Source organism: Manis javanica, chromosome 9, assembly GCF_040802235.1.
Source record: "Manis javanica isolate MJ-LG chromosome 9, MJ_LKY, whole genome shotgun sequence".
NCBI lineage: Eukaryota > Metazoa > Chordata > Mammalia > Pholidota > Manidae > Manis > Manis javanica.
In genome coordinates, this window is record NC_133164.1 from 81,731,965 (window position 1) to 81,749,797 (window position 17,833).

The following is a 17,833-nucleotide window of genomic DNA, read 5'->3' on the forward strand; positions in this document are numbered from 1 at the left end:
CGGAAACAGGGTTGCAACGTGGTAAGTTAGAGAGTCCTGATAGATACAGAAAATTCAGAGGCTCTGAGAGCTCTCCTCAGCTCTGACCCCAAGGTCTTCACCCAGCCCATCATCTTCCACTTAGGGACTGGGGGCTTGCCTCATATGGGGCTGGATTTTTCTCCCTCAAAGCATGCCCTGCTGCTGACAGCTTGGGCCTCAACTCCTGCACTCACTCTCCCACCCCTACCTGTAAGTTTCCATGGACCCCTGGCCCTGCCTGCCCAAGAGCCTGGCTATACATAACCAGAGAATCTCTCCCAAGCCCTTCTAGGTTCCTGTGCCTCACCACACCTATATGCCAAAATGCTCATGGCTGCACAAGAAGTAATTCCCGGCCCGCTGGAGATCTTAAACCCTGAAATAGGTTCCTAAAGGAGGTCTATATAAAGGAGAGTTCTCACTTGCCTGAAATGCTTTCTGTCAGTCAGAGAACACACAGACTAACTGGTGCCTCATCCTGAGAGTTAATGAATTTCAGGTTGTGTAAATGCATTGGCAAAAGAGAAAGGGCAGACTGTAACAAACAGTACCTAGTTTGGGAATATATATAGAATCCAAACCCTTGGATAGAAATGTGCACCATTTGTATCCTTTCATTATTGAGAAGTGAGTGTACATCTCTGTCAGATACAGATGGACCCTCCTTCAGCTGCCCCTGCCCCTAATACAGCAGAACCCAAGCAGAGGACAAGGCCAAAGCCTTCCTGAGGGGAAGAGGGGTGTGGGGTTACAGAGGGATGTGTAGGAGGAGCCCCAGATGCTGGACAGGCTGCCCTCCCATTCTCATCCTGCTGGGATGGGTCCCATGGCCACTCGCCCACTTAGATAGAAGAAGGATTGTGTTTCCTTATGGTTTTCTTCTAAATCAGGAAATAAGATAAGGAAATAACCATATTTTGCAAATCTGGTAACGCAGGACACAAAGCATAACTTTCTTAACATTTTTTTCCTTTTTAATTTTTGACTAAGTAGTAAATTCACGTGGTACAAAAAATTTTAAATATGTAAAATGGAACCCAGTGAAAAGTCTCCCACCCATTTTCCATGTGAACAGTACCCCTCCCAACAGATCCCACCATTGTTAGTCTCCTGTGTATCCTTCTAGAGTTTATGCATACACAAGTAGAAATATATCTTCTTATCCCCACCTCCTTTTTTTTTAGCACAGTTAAGTAATAGGCCATATGCAGTGTTCTCACTTGAATTTTTTCACTTAACAATATACCCTAGGGATTTTCCCTATTCATATAAGGAAACCTAGAAAGCAGTTTAATGGCTGCATAGCAGTGTTCCTGTGCCCCATCACATAAACAGACCTCCTGGTGGACGTGTGGACTGTTTCCAAGCTTTGGTTGTTCAAAGAGTGCTGTCACAAATGACCATGTACTTTTGTCATTTTGCTCATGTGCTAATAGGTCTATAGGATAAATTCCCAAAAGTGGAATGGTTGAATGAAAGCAAATATGCATTTGCCACTTTAGGAACAAATTGCCCAACATACACAATATACTGATTCACACTCTTTCCAGTAATTTTTGAGAATGTCAATATCAAATTTTCTTTCTTAATACCAATTAAGTGTGTTATTAATCAATTAGCTTGTTTGCCAACATAGTAATGCTATTTCAATATTATTTTTTTTGGTATCATTTATCTACAATTACATAAGGAACACTGTTTGCTGGAATGCCCCCATCACCAAGTCCCCCCCATATACTATTACAGTCATTGTCCATCAGCATAGTAAGATACTATAGAATCACTACTTGTCTTCTCTGTGTTGTACAGCCCTCCCTGTGCCTCCCCCTACAATACGTCTGCTAATCATAATGCCCCTTTTTCCCCATTTTCCCTTCTTTCCCACCCATCCTCCTCAGTCCCTTTCCCTTTGGTAACTATTAATCCATTCTTGGGTTCTGTGTGTCTGCTGCTGTTTTGTTCCTTCAGTTTTTTTCTTTGTTCTTATACTCCACAAATGAGCAAAATCATTTGATACTTGTCTTTCTCCACCTGGCTTATTTCACTGAGCATAATACCCTCTAGTTCCATCCATGTTGTTGCAAATGGTAAGATTTGTTTTCTTCTTAAGGCTGAATAATGTTCCATTGTGTATATGTACCACATCTTCTTTATCCATTCATCTACTGATGGATACTTACATTGCTTTCATGTCTTGGCTATTGTAAATAGTGCAGCAGTAAACATAGGGGTACATGTCTTTTTCAAACAGGGCTGCTGCATTCTTAGGGTAAATTCATAGGAGTGGAATTCCTGGGTCAAATGGTATTTCTATTTTGAGTTTTTGAGGAACCTCCATACTGCTTTGCACAATGGTTGAACTAATTTACATTCCCACCAGCAGTGTAGGAGGGTTCCCCTTTCTCCACATCCTCACCAACATTTGTTGTAGTTTGTCTTGTGGATGGTGGTGATCCTTACTTGTGTGAAGTGATATCTCATTGTGGTTTTAATTTGCATTTCTCTGATGATTAGTGATGTGGAGCATCTTTTCATGTGCCTGTTGGCCATCTGAATTTCTTCTTTGGAGAAGTGTCTGTTCAGATCCTGTGCCCATTTTTTAATTAGGTGTTTTGCTTTTTGATTGTTGAGGTGCATGAGCTTTTTATATATTTTGGATGTCAACCCTTTATTGGATCTATCATTTATGAATATATTCTCCCATACTATAAGATGCCTTCTTGTTCTATTGATGGTGTCCTTTGCTGTAAGAAGGTTTTCAGCTTGATACAGTCCCACTTGTTCATTTTTGCTTTTGTTTCCCTTGCCCAGGGAGATATGTCCATGAAGAAGTTGCTCATGTTTATGTCCAAGAGATTTTTGCCCATGCTTTTTTCTAAGAGTTTTATGGTTTCATGACTTACATTCACATCATTGATCCATTTTGAATTTACTTTTGTGTATGGGGTTAGACAATAATCCAGTTTCATTCTCTTACATGTACCTGTCCAGTTTTGCCAACACCAGCTGTTGAAGAGGCTGTCATTTCCCCATTGTATGTCCATGGCTCCTTTATCGTATATTAATTGACCATATATGTTTGGGTTAATATCTGGACTCTCTATTCTGTTCAACTGGTCTGTGGCTCTGTTCTTGTGCCAGTACCAAGTTGTCTTGATTACTGTGGCTTTGTAGTAGAGCTTGAAGTTGGGAAGCAAGATCCCCCCTGCTTTATTCTTCCTTCTCAGGATTGTTTTGGCTACTTGGAGTCTTCTGTGGTTCCATATGAATTTTAAACCTATTTGTTCTAGTTAGTTGAAAAATGCTGTTGGTATTTTGATAGGAATTGCAATGAATCTGTAGATTGCTTTAGGCAGGATGGCCATTTTGACAATATTAATTCTTCCTAGCCAAGAGCAAGAGCATGGGATGAGTTCCCATTTGTTAGTGTCCTCTTTAATTTCACTTAAGATTGTCCTGTAGTTTTAAGGGTATAGTTCTTTCACTTCCTTGGTTAGGTTTATTTCTAGGTATTTTATTCTTTTTGATGCAATTGTGAATGGAATTGTTTTCCTAATTTCTCTTTCTGCTAGTTCATCATTAGTGTATAGGAAAGCAACAGATTTCTAAATATTAATTTTGTATCCTGCAACTTTGCTGAATTCAGATATTAGTTCTAGTAGTTTTGGAGTGGATTCCTTAGGGTTTTTTATGTACAATATCATGTCATCTGCAAATAGTGACAGTTTGACTTCTTTACCAATCTGGATGCCTTGTATTTCTTTGTTTTGTCTGATTGCTGTGGCTAGGACTTTCAGTATTTTGTTGAATAAAAAAGTGGAGAGAGTGGGCATCCCTGTCTTGTTCCTGATCTTAGGTGAAAAGCTTTCAGTGTCTCACTATTAAGTATGATATTAGCCATGGGTTCATCATGTATGGCCTTTATTATGTTGAGGTACTTGCCCTCTATACCCATTTTGTTGAGAGTTTTTATCATGAATGGATGTTGAATTTTGTTGAATATTTTTTCAGCATCTATGGCGATGATCATGTGGTTTTTGTCCTTCTTTTTGTTGATGTGGTGGATGATGTTGCTGGATTTTTTAATATTGTATCATCCTTGCATCCCTGAGATGAATTTCATGGTGTATGATCCTTTTGATGTATTTTTGAATTTGGTTTGCTAATATTTTGTTAAGTATTTTTGCATCTATGTTCATCAGGGATATTGGTCTATAATTTTCTTTTTTGGTGGTGTCTTTGTCTGGTTTTGGTATTAGAGTGATACTGGTTTCATAGAATGAGTTTGGAAGTATTCCCCCCTCTTCTATTTTTTAGAAAAATTTAAGGAGAATGGGTATTATATCTTCTCTATATGTCTGATAAAATTCAGGGGTGAATCCATCTGGCCTGGAGCTTTTGTTCTTGTGTAGTTTTTTGATTACCATTTCAATTTTGTTGCTGATAATTGGTCTGTTTAGATTTTCTGTTTCTTCCTTGGTCAGTCTTGGAAAGTTGTATTTTTCTAGGAAGTTGTCTATTTCTCCTAGGTTTCCCAGCTTGTTGGGATATAGATTTTCATAGTACTCTCTAATAATTCGTTATATTTCTGTGGGGTCCATAGTGATTTTGCCTTTCTCATTTCTGATTCTGTTTATGTGTGTAGATTCTATTTTTCTCTTAATAAGTCTTGCTAGGGGCTTATCTATTTTGTTTATTTTCTCAAAAAACCAGCTCTTGGTTTCATTGATTTTTTTCTATTCTTTTATTCTTCTCAAGATTTCTTCTCTGATCTTTATTACGTCCCTCCTTCTGCTGACTTTGGGCCTCATTTGTTCTTCTTTTTTCAGTTTCAATAACTGTGACTTTAGACTATTCATTTGGGATTGTTCTTCTTTCTTTAAATAGGCCTAGATTGCTATATACTTTCCTTTTAGAACTGCCTTTGCTGCATCCCACAGAAGTTGGGGCATTGTGCTGTTGTTGTCATTTGTCTTCATGTATTGCTTGATATCTATTTTAATTTGGTCATTGATCCATGTGTTGTGAAACTTTTTGTTTTATTTTAAATTTTAGAAATTTATTTCTAGTTTTATACCTTTGTGGTCTGAGAAGTTGGTTGGTAGAATTTCAATCTTTTTGAATTTACTGAGGCTCTTTTTGTGGCCTAGTATGTGGTCTATTCTGAAAAATGTTCCATGTGCACTTGAGAAGATTGTGTATTCTGCTGCATTTGGGTGTAGAGTTCTGTAGATGTCTGTTAGGTCCATCTGTTCATGTGTGTTGTTCAGTGCCTCTGTGTCCTTACTTATTTTCTGTCTAGTGCATGTGTCCTTTGGAGTGAGTGGTGTGTTGAAATCTCCTAGAATGAATGCATTGAATTCTATTTCCTCCTTTAATTCTGTTAGTATTTGTTTCACATATGTCAGTGCTCCTGTATTGGGTGCATAGTTATTTATAATGGTTATATCCTCTTGTTGGCCTGCCTCGTTTATCATTATGTAATGTCCTTCTTTATCTCTTGTTACTTTCTTTGTCTTGAAGTCTGTTTTGTCTGATACAAGTATTGTAACACCTGCTTTTTTCTCCCTATTATTTGCATGAAATTTCTTTTTCCATCCCTTCACTTTTGGTCTGTGTATGTCTTTGGGTTTGAGGTGAGTCTCTTGTAAGCAGCATGTATATGGGTCTTGCTATTTTATCCATTCTATTACTCTGTCTTTAGATTGGTGCATTCAGTCCATTTACATTTAGGGTGATTATTGAAAGATATGTACTTATTGCCATTGCAGGGTTTAGGTTCATGGTTACCATGTTTCAAGGGTAGATTCTTTACTATCTAACTGTCTAACTTAACTCGCTTATTAAGCTATTATAAACACAGTGTCATGATTCTTTATCTCTCTCCTTCTTTATCTCTCTCTTCTTTATCTCTTCAAGTACACTTTCTATCCCTTTTTCTCTCTCTTCTTCTTCTGGTACCCCTGTAATGTGAATATTGTTCCATTTGGATTGGTCATGCAGTTCTCTTAATATTCTTTCATTTCTAGAGATCCTTTTATCTCTCTCTGCCTCAGCTTCTCTGTATTCCTCTTCTCTGATTTCTATTCCATTAACAGTCTCTTGCACTTCATCCTGTCTGCTCTTAAGTCCTTCCAGAGATTGTTTCATTTTTGTAATCTCCCTCCTGACTTCATCCCTTAGCTCTTGCATATTTCTTTACAGATCCATCAGCATAGTTATGACCTTTATTTTGAATTATTTTTCAGGGATGATTATATCTATCTCCCCAGGCCCTCTCTCTGGGGTTGTCTGGGTGACTCTTGGCTGGACCAGATTCTTCTGTCTTTTCATGGTTGTAGGCAGGTGGCATGTGTGTCAGCTGGGAGAACAAAGTCCCTTCCTGCTTGCTGGTTGCCTTGCCCTTCTGCACTGCCTGTGTCAGTTAGCCGCACACCAGAGCAGCCTCTGGGTTAATCCCCTGAGCTGCCATGGGCAGCACAGCCCTCGGGGTAGCCCAGAGCCCTGCGGGGAGTGGCAGGTGCACCAGGTGTGTTCTCCTGTGAGAGCAGTGCCCCTTCGTGCCTTGCCCTTGCTTCCTCTGTTTGTGCCAGGCAGCTACATACCAGTGGCAGCCGATGGGTCTGTCCTGGGTAGCTGCACACTGGGAGGAGACTCTGGGCAGTTGCTGTGGGCACAGCCACTCTTCACCTCCTTGGCCACTGTGGCAAGGGTCTTCAAAGCTGCATTGCCATCCATGAGTTTAGGGTGCCTGAAGTTCCTCAGGATTCCCAGCCTGCTGGGCTGAGTGTGCCAAGATGATTTTGTCCAGCTGTTAAGCCCTTGCCCCTTTAAGCCTTTTAAAAAGTGCCTGCTTTTCTTTTGTTCCAGGGGAGCCATCTGTGGGAACGTGCTCACAAATTTTACTTTTCTATTTCTCTAATATCCAGTACACCATGCAATGTGTGTCTGTGCTCCCAGTGCAGATTACTAGGGCTGGTTATTTAGCAGTCCTGTGCTTCCACTCCCTCCCCACTCTGATTCTTTTCCTCCCACCAGTGAGCTAGGCTGGGGGGAGTGCTCAGGTCCTGCTGGGTCACAGCTTTGTATCTTACCCTTTTCATGAGATACTGAGTTCTTGCAGATGTAGATGTAGCCTGGCTGCTGTGCTGTATCTTCTGGTCTCTCTGTTAGGTGTAGTTGTATTTGTTGTATTTTCAAAAATATATATGTTTTGGGGAGGAGATTTCTCCTGCCCTACTCACACCGCCATCTTGGCTCTAGTCTATTTCAGTATAATTTTAATTTGCGATTTTTATTGTGAGTTAGGTTGAGCATCTTTACATATATTTAGGTGTTATTTGTGTTTCCCTTTCTGTGAACTTCTCCAGTTTTCTATTGCCATGTTAGTCTTTGTATTACTCATTTCAGATTGAGCCCTTTCTCCATGATAGAAGTTGCAAATATTTGTTCCCATTTCATCTTTTGGCTTTTGACTTAGCTTATGGGTGTTGTGTTTGTTTATTTGGTTGGCTGCTTTAGGTTTCCCTTACCCTTATTTATTAGTCATTTTCCTTTCTTTTGGATTTTATAACATAGTTAGAAAGGTCTTTCTCATGCCATGAGAAGATCCTGCTGTGTTTTCTTCTAGTACTTTTATGAGTTTTTTTTTTACACATTAAATCTTATATTCATTTAGAACTTATCCCAGTGTTTCATGTCAGCTCTGAATCCAACTTTATTTTATTTTATTTGGTTTTGATTCAGAAGGCTACCCACTTGATTCAACACTGCTGGCATCATTTCCTCACTCATCTGAGACATCACCATAGTGCACACCGAATGTCCATAAGTCTATAGTCTGTCTAGGAACTTCTTATTCTGTTTCATTTGTCTGTCTGTTAATATACTGCTGCTATGTCATTTCAGTTCATGAAGTTCTGTAATGTTTTAAAATCTAGTAGGTCAGCCACTCTTGATCACTGTTCTTGTTTGTTTGTTTTGTTTTTCATGTGAACCTTAGAATCAGCTTTTGGTATCTTTATTGAGATCATGGCAAATTTATGATTGTAACTTTAGAAGTGAGACTTTTGTGTTGTTGATTATTCTTCTACAGAAACATGCTGAGTCTTTCAGTTTGCTGAAATCTTCTTTTGTGTCAATCAGTAGTGTTTAAATTTTTTCTTCGTGTAAGTCTTACACATTTCTTGTTAACTGTCTTCCTAGGTATTTGATTATTATAAATGGACTTTTCCATATATCTTCTAACTGCAGGTTATAGGCATATATGAGGGCTTTTGCTGTCAGTGCTTTAATTCTGAACCCTACTAATTTACTCAATTTTCTTAATTTATGCTGGAGTTTGTCATTTGAATCTCATGGTTGTCTGGTTTTACAATTATACTATCTGCAGTAATAATGGTTTTAACTTCTCCTTTCCAAATGTTACATTTCATATCTTTCTCTTGTCTAATACATTGGTATGTGATCCAATAGGACAAGGATGCCCATAATAAATATAATAGTAATAGTGGGCATTCTTCTTGTTCACAGATTTGTTTGAAATGGCTCTAATGTTCCCCCAATAAACATGAAGTTAACTTTTAGACAAAAATGGAGATACTTTATCATGTCAAGGATCTATCCAAGTCAGTTCCTTTACTGAATGTTTTTATCAATTTTGGTTCCTGGATTTTGATAAATGCTTTTTAAAAATCTAGAGAGACAGATGATCATATACTTTTTATGCTTAGACTTTTTTATATGAATGAATTTCCTGTTGCTAAATTGTCCTTGCATTTTGGAAATAAACCTCATTTTGCCATGATATGTAATTTTGTATGCTACTAGTTAACTTCGATTTTGGCTTTGATGTTGATAAACAAGAATGGTCAGTAGTTTTCTTTGATGTGTAGGTGAGTGCAATTTTTGTCAGATGGGTGTCAATATTATACTTGCTTCATAAAACAAATTTGGAAGTTTTCCCCTTTTTCTGTGCTCTGGAGGAGTTTAAATAGCACTGGAATATTTTGCTCTCATACAGTTTGATAGGAATTCCCTGAAACTACCAGACCTTTGAAAGTGCCACAGTTCAGTGACCTGGAGCTTTTGCCACAAGTGAAGAGTGAGGGTGGGTTTTTGGTACTATTGTCTATTTCTTCTATAAAAATGAAACACATATGCTTACATTTTCTATTTCCTCTAAGAGAAGTTTGGTAAATTATTCTTCTTCAGAAAATTATCCATTTAATCTGCTTTTCAAATGCATTTACATAGAGTTAAACATAAGTGGTTTTTAAAAATTTCATGTTTCTGTTTGCCTCCATTATTTCAAATTTCCTATTATCTTTTTCTAACTCTTTTAATCAGTATGAGCTGATTGTTCTGACATTTTTGGGTGATTTTTCCCAAATTTAACAAGATTTGATTTTGTTCAAATGTTCATCATTATAATTTTAAATTTACATAAAACTTTTAGCTTTCCTTCTCTTCAAAAGACATTATCTACTTATTTCTTACTCTAAGCAATGAAATCATTGTTTTTTCCTCCTCCCCTTCACACCAGATTTCAAGAAAGAATTTTGCCTTCATTACTGTTTACCTTTGTGCTCTTGAATACGTGTGTGCTCCTGTGACTTGATTTGTTGGCTTTGAGTGATATCCTTTGACTCACAGTTCCTGTGTGTCAAGCAATCAAAGACCTTATTCTACCTCTTATCTTATCCCCCCTTCCTTCCCCAGTGTTCTCGATCATCAGAGCATGTATTTTTACTCCATCTGCCACCTTTACTCTCTTCTTTTTGTCTTGGGTCTGTAGTTGAAACTACTCACAGTTCAGCACTGGTCCTTCTAGTGTACTTTTCCTCTTCCAGTGACATCTTTAAGGATTATTGGTAAACATTCCTTAAGTTCTTGCATGTTTGAAACTGTCTATAGCCTGTATATTTGAAGAAAATTTAGTCAGACATAAAATCCTGTTTTACACTTTGAGTATATTATAGATGCAGCTCCACTGTCTTCTAGTTTTTTTTTTATTGTGGCAAAATACATATAACAATTTACCATTTTAGCCATTTTTATGTACACAGTTCAATTGCATTAAGTATATGTACACTGTTGTGTGACCATCCCCACCATCATCTCCAGAACCTTCTCATCACCCCAAACTGAAACTCTGCTCATTAAACAGTGACTCCCATTTCAACTCTCCCAAGCCCCAGGCAACCACTATTTAACTTTAAATGTAATCATACACTATTTATCCTTTTTTCATTTAGCATAATGTCTTCAAGATTCATCCATGTTGTGGAATATATCAGAATTTCATTCCTTTTTAAAGTTAAATAGTATTCTACTGTATGTTCATACCACATTTTTTAATCCATTTATCTGTGGATGGACACTATAGGATTTCTTTACAGTTTTCTACAGATAAGAGATATGATTACTTTTTTTCTTCTCAGTTTGGAGGCCTTTAAAGTTAGGAAGGGTGTCCTTCTCTTTAATTTTTTGTAAAAGATTGAGAAGAACTGATAGAAGTTCTTTCAATATTTGTTAGAATTCTCCAGTGAAGTCATCTGGTTTAGGAATTTTCTCAGTCAAGGGGTTTTTGATTGCTGATTGAGTCTCCTTAACTGAGTCTATTCAGATTTTCTATTTCTTCACTATTCTGTCTTGGTAGGTTTTGTGTTTCTGAGAATTTTTCTTCTTCACCTGTGTTACGCAGTTTGTGATACAATTATTTGTAGTACTCTCTTATAATCCTTTTTATTTTGTAGAGTTGGCAGTAAAGTCCCCACTTTCATTTCTGATTTTAGTAGTTTGAGTCAGCTTTCATAGCTTAAGTTTGTCAATTTTGTTAATCCTTTCAAAAAGCTAGCTCTTGGTTTCATTAAATTTCTATTCTCTGTGTTATTCATCTCCATTCTAATCTTTATTATTTCCTTCCTTCTGTTAGCTTTGAATTTGGTTTGTTCTTCATTTTCTAGATCCTTACATTATAAAGTCAGATAGTTGATTTGAAATCTTTCATATTTTTTTAATGTAAACATTTATGGCTATATTTTCCTCTTAGCACTGCTTTCATGGCATCCTGTAAATTTAGGTATACTGTGTTTTCATTTAAATTTTTCTGTTTTATAACTTCCCTTGTGATTTCCCCTTTGACACATTAAGAATGTATTGTTTAATTTCCACAAATTTTTGCATTTGCCCATTTTCCTGCAATTATTGACTTCTATTTCATCCTGTTGTGGTCAGCAAAGATACTTTGTATCATATCTATCTTCTAAAATCTATTGAGTCTTGATCTGTGTCTATCTTGTGGTTTATCTTAGAGAATGTCCCATGTGTGCTTGAGAAGAATGTATATTCTGCTGTTACATAGAATGTTCTTACATGTATTTTAGATCGAGTTGGTTTACTCTGTTGTTCAGGTCCTCTATTTCCTTACTTACCTTATGTCTGGTTTGTTTTATCCATTATGTAAATGGGATTTTGAAGTCTCCAACTCTTACTGTAGAATAGTCTCTTTCTCCCTTCAGTTCTGTCACAGTTTTTGCTTCATATATTTTGCTAGGTACATAAAATTTATAGTTGTTTATCTTCTGGCCTTACTGTGCCTTTTGTTAATATATAATATCATTCTTTGCCTCCTGTAATCTTTTTTGATTTAAACTTTGTTTTGCCTGACACTAGGATAGCCACTTCTGCTTTCTTTTGCTTATTATTTGCATGGAATATCTTTTCTCTCATCTTTTTGCTTTCAACATATTTGTGTCTTTGGATCTAAAATGAGTTTCTCGTTGATAGCATATAGTTGGATCACATTTTTTACCCCATTCTAACTATCTCTGTCTTTTGATTGAAGAATTTAGTCCATTTACATTTAAAGTAATTATTGATAATAAGGGACTTACTTTTGCCATTTTCTATTTGTTTTATATATACAAAATAAATTTGTAGAATTTTTGTCTCTCATTTCCTGTATTACTGTCTTGTCTTGTGTTTGTTGACTTTTTATTGTGAAATATTTTAATTTACCTTTCATTTCCTTTTGTGTATGTATGCTCAATAGTTACTTTCTTTTTGGTTACCATAGAAATTACATTTAATGTCCTATTATAACACTCTAATTTGAATTTATAACACCATAAACTTAGCATACAAAAACTGTGCCCCTATATAGCTCATCCTCCCAACTTTTCATTGTTGATGTCACAAATTACATTTTTCTATTTTGTGTATCCAAAAATGTGGACTAATAATTGTTTTTATGAATTAATCTTATAAATCATGTAGAACATATGTAGAGTTACAAACCAAAATTGCAATAATACTATATATTTGTCTATGTCATTATATTTGCCAGAGAACTTTATATTTGTGTATACCTTTGAGTTACTGTCTAGCATCCTTTCATTTCAACTTTAGACACTTCTTGTACAGCAAGTCTAGTGGCAATGAATCCTTTTTAGCTTTTGTTTGTCTGGGAATGTCTAAATTCTCCCTATTTTTTGAAAGTCATTTTTGCCAGATGTAGAATTCTAAGATGATGGGGGTTTTTTTCTTTTAGTACTTTAAATATATTATCCCATTGCGTTCTGGCCTATAAGGTTTCTGCTGAGATAATCTTCTTGAGGATCTCTTCTACATGATAAGTTACTTTTGTTTTCATGTTTTCCTGGTTCCCTCTTTGGCACTGGATTTTAACAGTTTGATTATATTGTGTGTATACTTGCAGTTCATTGAGCTCCTTGGGTTTGTAGATCCATGTATTTCCTCAAATTTTGGGAAGCTTTCAGCCATTATTTCTCCAAATAATCTCTAAGCCCCCTCCCCACAGCCCCCTTCAATCCTCTCTTTCTCTCCCTTTTTGTTTTTCTCTTTTCTTTCTAGACTCCCGCAGGGCATGTGGAGGTCCACTTGATGCTGTCCCACAGGTACCTTAGGTGCTACTCACTTTTCTTCAGTCTTTATTCTTTCTGTTCCTCAGACTTGAAAATTTCCATTGTCCTCTTCAGGTTTACTAACTCTTCTGCCTGCTAAAATCTGTTCTTGAATTCCTCTAGTGAATTTTTCATATCAATTATTTTACTTTTCAGTGTCAGAAAATTTCTTTACAGTCCTTTATGATTTCTCTCTTTATTGATATTTTCATTTTATTCATACATTGTTTTCTTGACTTTGTCCACATCTTCCTGAAGCTCTTTGAGCATCTTTTAGACAGTTATTTTAAAATCTGTCTAGTAAGTCTGCATCTGGTTTTAGGGATATTTTCTGTCAATTAATTTTTTCCTTTGAATGGATTATAGTTTCCTGTTTCTTTGTAGATCTTGTGATTTTTTTTGTTGCGGAAAAATGAACATTTGAATCTCATTCAGGGTGAATCTCTTTAATAGAGAACAAGGTATCTCTATTAATCAGATTTTCTCCCTTCCCAGGGTTTGCTGTTCTGTTTTTGTTTCTAATGGTTGTTTTCTCATGTCTTTTTGAGCCTGTGTCTTTCCCTGGGCATATGTAGCCCTTTCTAAACTCTCCCTTATATGCAGTTGTTTTTGGATATCCTGTACTAAATACTCAAAGGGGAAAGAGGGAAAAAATGAAGGGAAGCAATTTTGGTGCTGTCTGAATGAAGGCACTGTCTCTTTAAGTACCCTGGAAGCCACTTCAGCCAGTGTGGGTCACAACAACAGAGAACCCTCCTGTGCCTGAACTTCCATAGTCAGAAGCAACAATCAGGGATCAAAACAGTTCCCTGATATTTGGAGGACAAGGTTATTGTCCTCTCCTGGCTCTTGCAAGTCATTTGCAAGCCACTCCAGGTCATTTGAAGTTTGGTTTATTTTTCTTTTGTAGGGGAGTGAATTCCTCTATCTTAACCTATGAAAGAAAAATACAACTGGGGGAAAAAAATCTTTGTGTTCCTTTTATTTGTATAATGTATTCCACCAAGTTAGTTTTTCTCCTCATCTTTTAATACCAATCTTCTATATGTGTTGAAATCAGGAGAGAAAATAAATTAAGATTTATTTTTGATACTGATGATTTTAGTTTTTATCCATTTAAAATATCCATGAATTTAGTATCTCATAATGCCTAAATCCTATTCCTTATAAGGTAACTCCTACTGTAATCCCCACCCCTCAACACTAGTGTCCTTAGCATGATGTCTGGTGCTTTCCAGACCCTTAGTCGTTGATCTCAAAATGCTTAGTTGTTAGCATCTTCAGTGTGCTTCACAATGTCAGTTTATGTTCATCCATAGCTAATGGACATGGTCAGGCCCAGCCCTTTCCCATGGGAAAGCTTCCTCTGGCCTCCATTTTTGGGATGACATAGAGGGCAAGTGTGTGGGGCCCAGACCCCAGCATGTACCCAAGAAAGCTGCAGGGGGAGCCCCTGAGACACCTTCCTGGGCTTCCGTCACTGGTCTGTGTTTCTCACCCTGTTTTAGCCCAGACCTGTCTGATGTATGAGTCTCCCACTCTCCTTTAATGGAAGGTGAAAATTCTGAGTAACTGAAGCAGCATTGCTTGGAACAAACGGCACTGATTTGGCCCTCCCTTGCCAAAGGCTGCTCTCGGTTTCTGTTTTCCTGCCCCTTACCCTCTGCTTTCATTTTACTGCACTTGTTTTCACAGCATTAAAATCTGTCAAATTTTGAGTTCTCCTCAGCTCTCTGCCCAGTTCTGCGTCTCCAGAAGGGTGAGGATGTACCTTGGTGACCCCACAGGCCAGATGGTCACTCAAACCTCAGGGAAGCAAGGTTGCCTGAAAAAATATTTCCCTACCTTCTTCACATTGACTAAATTCTAAGTTTCTACTTTTCCTATTTTCATAAATGACAAAAGCCATCTTGTAAATAACTTTTCACAAATACCTATCCATAATAGGTTGAGTTTTTTAAAAACCAGGTTTGAGGGTTGGCCTCTAGCATTTGTTTTCTATGGCAGTGAAGCTGGAGCTCGGCAGAATACACAGCAGTAAGAAGTTGGGATTTAATCAAATCCAGTGAGCCTACTGCTGTTTTATTTTATGAGTACTTGATTGCATCTCTACCTTGCAGCATCCCTGCGTGGCGTGGTTGCCCTGCAGAAAGCACAGATGGAGGCTGTCAGTCTGGGCATCAAAACCACAGCCCTCCTGGATGCAACCACTTTCTCGAGCTGGTGTTCTAAATGTAGCTATTCTCCAACCATTTTGAAAAATAGCCTTAAATATATTTTTTTACAACTGCATTTCTGGATGCACCCTCTTCTATCAGTAGGAAAGTCTCCATAAATCAAAATAGAAAAAGAAGGATTATCTTGGTTTAAGGGAAGAAACCTGACCTGTGGACTGTGAGTAAAGGCATAAAAAGGTATGACATTTAAATGGACTGTAAGATCATGATTTTACACGTAGAAAAGAAAATTGAAAATTTCAAGGCAATTCTGGACAGCAGAACTGGGCTAATGGGTAAAAGTTTAAGGAGGCCATTTAACTCCAGTCCACAGAAAGCCTGGCTAGCATTCAGAGCCATTCGCCTTGTGGGGGGTGGTGCTGTCACTGGAGGTGGCGGCAGGACATCGGCTCCTGCATCAAGGGAAATCCCCCTTTACCTCTGAGGAAAGCCTCCAGCACAGCCAGGTGATCACCAGGGCCAAGTGTGAGCCCACACTGCCTGGATCCAAATCCCTTAGCCCCTCTCTGCCTCAGTTTCCTCCCCTGTAATGGGTTGATAGTTGGTAAAAAAGTTTTTTAACTTATAACAATTACTGACAGGTACCTAGTATGTGCCATGTAACTGTTTGTTAAATGTAAGCAAGGAAAATAACTTTCTAATGTGTCTGAGATATCACAGAGAATCTTCTTGAGCCTCCTTTGTGCCGAGCAGTAAACGAGATGGACCCAGGCCCAAACTCCTTGCAGCTCACAGCTTGTACAAGAGAGTGTCGGGCACCTAGCCCACAGCCTAGAGAGGAGTTCATGATGGAGGACGCTGGGGCAGGGGACTCACAGATGTACTTCCATCCCAGGAGGAGGGCTGCCAGGGGCCTGACTGGGGAGGGAAGGAGGCAGTGGGCTGGTGTTCTTGGAAGAGGAAGAGTCCTGAATGGGGAAGCTGGGGGCTGGTGGTTCTCCTGCCAGGATACTTGGCTGCTGCAGGCACTTGAGGCTCTGCTGATTTCTTTTAGGGCCATAATTCTTTATAGCCCCTGACTCATTCATTCAGTTAACTTCACTAACAGTGACAGTCCAGAACTTCCTGGCACAAAAACATGTATTTTTTTAAGTTATTCAATAAGAACTTTATTCAGTTTGAAACATATGTACATTTTTTGAATTGTTACAAATTCCATTCTTGTGCCATCTGAATAAACCTATTGGGGAGAAAAACAGTATTTATTCACATTGTGTCCTTGTAGGAAATAATGGCTATAATCACAATTCCACTCTTTAATTACTTTTGCTACATAGTTGAAATAACCAAAGGAATTGTGTAATTATTACAGTAATGCATAATTTTGTAAAATTTTGTTTGAAGGATTTCTCAGTGGAATGATTTTCTTTGGTGAGCTACAAATAGTGAAGCTATTTGGTATAAATTGACAGCTCTGGTTATATCTAATCCTAACAAAATGGAACAACACAAACATACAAACACATCAATATGCTCTAAAAGAGCTTGTCCAGATTACCCTGTCACATTTTAGTTGGGAAACAAAGGGTGAAATATATTTCCATATCAGTATTCCAAGGGCATATTCCCTTCTCTTTCAGTGAAGTGTTCTAAAGTCTTGCTAGTCCATGTCACAGAGACCTGCCACCAGCTTCATGAAATCTGAGTGTGGTGCTCTGAGCCCACTCCTGGGCTGAGTTTGTCCCAGAATTTACTTAGAGCATTCATGCCATTTGGGAACACAGGGTACGTCTTGGGAATGAATTGCTTAGGGACCTGAAAATCTCTAGTAAGAGGTTTGTATGGGAATGATGCCATGTGGAAACAGGACAGTGTCACAGAAGCCTTACTTATGTCATAAATGCCCTAAAAGGACGTTGATCTGAGTGCAGTAAAGACAAGGCCATGGAGCCACCAGAGCTCCTCCGAACTTTCAGACACAGTGGACTTCCTGAAAGCTCATTCTGCTCTCAGTTTCATACTCCACTAACCCATAATCTGCTTCCAGAGTGATCTTTCCAGAACCTAAATCCAGTCCAGTTCTCTGTGTGCAGAGCTCCACCACGGCTCCCCAGGAGCTTCAGGGCATGTTCCCAGGGCTTGTTGTGGCTTCGGGGACCTCATGGTCTGCACCCACCTTGCTCTCCAGCCTCACACCCCACATTTTCCGCACAGGAGGGTTTGCCCTTGTTGTGTCACACTACAGGTGGCTCCTCTAGGACAAGCAGTTCCGTGTCTCCATAATGGAGCACATGGTGCTCCTCCACCTGCAAGTCCCCTCTCTCCTCTCCCCTCTCCCCAGTGGGCTCCTGTTCACCTTAAAACCCAACCTGAGTGTCTCCTTCAGTGGCCTACCATGCCCTCTTTGTTCTGCCCTCAAACTCAGTGCATGACTCTGTCACTGCATTTATTGCTTTGCCACAACTAATTATTCACACCTCTGCCTTTCCTGCTGGACTATGAGTTCATAAGGGTGAAAAATGAGACTTACTCATTTTTTGTCTTTCAAGCAGGGGGCGTAGCTTTGGATGAATGAATGCATTGTTGGTAAAAGTCTAGATCCCAGGGCTGTACAGTAGGGGCTCCCAGATGAGAGGGAAGAAGAGTAGAGGTATAAGAAAGTGCTCCTCCAGGAGGCACCAAGCCAAGGATCCAAGTATCTCCAGAGTG